Here is a 4,661-nt window from a genome sequence, read left to right on the forward strand (position 1 = left end):
AATCACAGTTCAGTGATCAGAATCAGTAGGTCAACATTGAACAACACTATCAAACTAAGCTGTAGACCTTGAATTTCACAAAATGTTCTAACTAATGTTTTGTGGGTTGTTTTTTTTTTTTTTTCTTGTCCAGGATCTGGTCCAGTTTCTTTAGTTGTGATACCTCTTTCTGTTTTTCTAATCTGTAACAGGTCCTCAGTTTTCCATTATCTTTTATGACCTTGACACTTTTTTAAAAAAAGATTTATTTCTTAGAGAGAGAGCATGTGAGCAAGGGGGCGGTGGGGCAGAGGGAGAGAGAGAATCTCAGGCCGACTCCACACCTAGCACGTGGAGTCCGACGCGGAGCTCAATCCCAGCACCCTGAGATCATGACCTGAACCAAAATCAAGAGTCGGATCCTTAACCCACTGAGCTGCTCGGCGCCCCAAGCGCATGCGCTTTAGAGTCAAATAGAACTAGGCTCATAGTTGAGCTCTTCCACTCTATAAATGCGCAAACCCCTTTGGGTCTCAGCTTCTTAATAAATCAAGTGGGAATAATTAAACTCCCCTTGAGGCTGTTGTGAACATTGGGTGACACAGAGTCTGCAAACAACCTGGCCCGGGGCCTGGCTCACAGGAGGTGCTCCAACAGGGTAGCCAGTCCTGACACCCATGCACTGTCCATCGCTGTCAGCCGTGCGCCCAGGCTTCAGGACGGACGCGTGACTCCACCTCTCGCAGCCAGGGCCCTGCAGAACAGAAGGCCTTCTGAGAGATGGTAGGATGATTTGGGTCTATCTGTTATCCTGCTCTCATTTTTGTGTTTGGGAATTCGTTAAGAATTCATTTTGATGAATCCCAAATGCATGCACCATGAAAAACAATTAGCATTAATAGTGTAAAAGAAGGAGATCAATAAATAGATTCATTTTTAAACTGTAATAATTTATTTGCTTCCTGACTTTTGGGAAATACTGCATCTTCGGGTGACACACCGACCTTTAAGTAGCCGAACCCTGATGATTTGTGACAGGAGGGCTGCTACGCGGGGCGCACACCCAGCTCTGGAGCGCACGACGCCAGCGACCAACAGCACCAGTGGGCAGGCGTGGAAGCAGCCCCTTCCAGCAGACATCGTGCCCTGACAAACCGTTCATCAGGCGTGTCTCATCCTTACACACTTCCCGAGCGCAGCACAGCAGATGGTAGAAATTAAGGAGACCGGTATACCGAAGACGGGGAGGGAAAATCTGGCATTCATCAGACGATGAGCAGGGAAAGGAAGAAAGAACTATTTGAAGAGGAGCTGCTGAGGCTCTAAGACACAAGACGTGCCGCGTCAGGGTCTCCCTTGCAGCAGGAAGGCACGGGAAAGAATGTCTGGGTGCAGAGACAGGAGGTGATCCGACACCTATCAGGAGGGAAGGGGCAAAAGCAATGAGACTGCATAGACATGGAGGGAAGAAGAGAGAGAGCCAGGGCCCCCTCCTCCCTCGCTGTGGAGTGGAGGGCTGATGCCGTCATCCTTTCTCGTGACCACGAATGAAACACAATGACCTTGTACTCCTTGCACCTAAGACGCCGGAGCGGCAGGAGCTCAGCGCCGAAGGAGGCGAGGGCTTGCTTAATAGAAAGGGGCAGTGGGGTGCGAGTGAGACTGCAGCCCTGCTCTTTTGCAGCCCCAAGGGGTGGCAGCAGCAGGGAGACCAACATGTGGGTTCTCTCCTCCCAGGAGGACAGCGGCACCAGGCTAGGGCTCGGGACTCCGGACAGACGGATGGCACAGCCCATGGTGCCCAGGGGGCCATCTGCCGGCTGCTGGGCCAAGAGGGCAGCGGGGCAGACAGCGGCCTGGTTTGCGGGTGGCTGCAGATGGCCAGCAGCATGCTCCCCCCCCGCCCCGCCGGGCTGGGGGCTGGGGGCCAGCACAGATTACATTTTCAGGTGATAGTCATCTTTGACCTTTGGGACCTCTGGGGCCACTGGTCATCCATCTTAGAGCCGCTGACTAGCAACCTCTGGGCTATTTTTATGGCCAGCAAACATTGCCCATTGATTGAATTGATTGAAATCTGCATCTGGTTCGTGGGGAAAGGACACAGCCTCACAGCCCGAACGTGCAGCGGTGTTGTCTGTGGTCTTCTGCCCTCTCCTCCCCTCTTCCCTCTCCCTGCGCGGAAGTGTGCCTGGAAATAGGGCACACGTGGAGACGCGCGCGCGCACACACACACACACACACACACACCCCAAGCACACAGCCACACACACCCGCAAACACACACCTGTACGCACCACCACTCCTACAGACACACGCTTACCACATTCTTTTCCAGCACGTTTCCTGGCATGGTGCTCATTTCCTGTCAGAAGTGAAAGGGCTCCTCAAAGGACTTCAGCTGAGAAAAGCAGAGGAATGTTTAACTCAAGGGGAGTCCACACAAACCCACACACTAATCTATAAAAACACGCACTTGGGAGCTTGGAAAATAAAAAAACAAACAAAATATATCCGGAATAAAAAACATGTCTGGTGATTTTGCAATGAGTCAGCTTGGCTAAGCAGAACACTGTTTCCCATAATTCCCTTCCCTGCATGTTTAGGGTGAAATTTAGGTGAGATAAGTGCCGGAAGGGAGGTAGGCCTCATGACTATTCTGGAAGGTTCCCCCTTCCCCCTGCTTCCTGTCCCAGCCTCCTCCCCTGAGGAACCAGAGCCTCCTCCCTGGTGTGGGGCTGGCGGGGGCTGAGGGCCTGGGGAGCCCTTTATCTGGACCAGTTGGGTTGGGTGGTTGGGAGGTGCCCATGTGGTGACAGTGGCCGCTATAGGGTGAGCCTCGGTAGGGTCACAAGATCCTGGAGCCCCACCCCAGACTGGGGAGATGTGCTTCTGTTTAAGCCTTTGATCTAATGCCAGGTTGAAGATAGATGCCAGGGGATTGGCTCCTGCAAACAAAACAAAAAATAAAACAAACAAACCAAAGGGAAAAAAAAGAAAAAAGAAAAAAACGAGTGGCAAGGGAATTTTGTTAGTGGGAAATAAGGTAAATTGGCAGCCAGGAGCCTGGGCCATGTGGCACTGGACAGGGACCCCAAAGATGGCAGCAGGCAAGGGGCCTCACAGTCTGCAGGAGAAGTAGGGTGTGGCCCTTTCCCAAGCCCTGCTCCCCTGGGACCCAGCCCTGCCAGGATACACAGGTCACCTCCAAGGACACCAAGATGACACCTCCTATTCTGCGGCCTCCGGCGACCAGGTGGCCCTCGGAGTCGGGCTGGCTCCAATTTGTACACTGGTTCAAATCCCAGCTCCACCGGTTTCCGGTTATTGTGACCTTGGACATTAGTTACCCCTGTTACCCTCAGTTTTCCTTTCTGTAAAATGGGCACTATGGTACTTATCTCCCATGGGGCTTGTGAGAACTATCAAAGCTGACGCGCCCGGTCCCTGCCTTTCCCTGCCTCTGTGGCAGGGTGTCTCAGCCACCACACTTCCGGCAGTTTGGGTGACTAGTTCTTGGCTGTGCAGGGCCATCCTGTGCGGTCTGAGATGTTTTGCAGCATCCCTGCCCTGGGCTTACTAAATGCCAGTCACACCTGGTTCTGACATCCATCAGGGTCACAGACACTGCCAGGCGTCCCCTGGGTCAGACTGCCTGCTGGAGAGGCTCTGCAGTGGGGAGGCCAGCCGGTCTCCATGGGAGGGGTGTGCGAGGCAGAAGGCGCTACCTTCAGCGACTGTTCTCCCCCTGCAAGCTGGGACTCCTGGCATGGCCTTTGGCTTCTCGTTCCCTCGTCTGTAAAACAAGGATAATAATATTCCCATCACAACGGGGGATCACAATGTGACAGTGTTTGTAATTCGAGTGTTTGAATGGAAGGCATCGTCACCATTGGAATGGTGGCCCCTGAGGACAGGGTTTTGAATGCCTCATTCACAGGAGGCCCTCGGGGAAACAGGCCCCCAGTGAGAGCGAATGTTCCTTGCGCTGAGCTGCCGTGGGGTCTGGTGAGGCGGCTGCGCCCTCCGACTCCATCAGCAATGAAAGTCGATGAAATTGATTCCTCCATGACCTTTGACCCTGCAGCGGGGCTGTCATCAGGAGGTTGGTCTCAAACTGGAGTGTGCACAAATCCACGGGAGGCTTATCAGCAGCCAGCTTCCCAGCCATGCTGCTGGAGAGGGCTCTGGGGTGCAGGAACCTGCATTTAGACAGGGGTCCCCCTTGCAAGCCAACTCCTGTGCACAGTGACCCCCACTGTCACCACTCGGTGAGGGGGGGGAGCGGTGGCCTCCCTGGCCCTTGGGCAGAGGTCTGTGGTGCTTCCATTAGAGCAGCCTGCAGCTTTCCAGCCCTGCCCTCTGGCTACAGCTGGGGGGCATCGTCTGCCCTCTGGCTACAGCTTGGGGGCTACGGGACGATGCGTTCCAGGGCATTCCGGGACATCCGCGTTTGCCCGGGATCGGGCACCCCACAGGCTAAGCAGGCCTCCCTAGCAGACTTAGCCTTCCCCACATCTCCCACCAAGGGGCATCCGTGTGGAGCCCACCCAGCCTCTCCCCAAGTACACAGGGCGCCCCGACGCCATGCACCCAGAGCCTGGGGCCCAGGACCGCCCGTGGCCGCTGCGGGGCTTTCCGTGCCTGGGATTGGCTTTCTGATGGGCTTTATTTGTTGTCTT

The 4,661-nt window shown here is 54.6% G+C and overlaps 1 long non-coding RNA gene across 1 annotated transcript; it reads right to left on the reverse strand.

Moving 5' to 3' along the window:
- Nucleotides 1-609: 609 nt before the first annotated feature.
- On the reverse strand, nucleotides 610-2,424 carry LOC113912279. Its single transcript, XR_003516785.1, has 3 exons — nucleotides 2,303-2,424; nucleotides 984-1,395; nucleotides 610-733 (listed from the first exon to the last, which is right to left on the reverse strand). It is a non-coding gene; the product is annotated as an uncharacterized LOC113912279 (long non-coding RNA).
- Between the last annotated feature and the right edge of the window lie 2,237 nt (nucleotides 2,425-4,661).

This window comes from Zalophus californianus, chromosome 14 (assembly GCF_009762305.2).
Source record: "Zalophus californianus isolate mZalCal1 chromosome 14, mZalCal1.pri.v2, whole genome shotgun sequence".
Lineage (NCBI taxonomy): Eukaryota > Metazoa > Chordata > Mammalia > Carnivora > Otariidae > Zalophus > Zalophus californianus.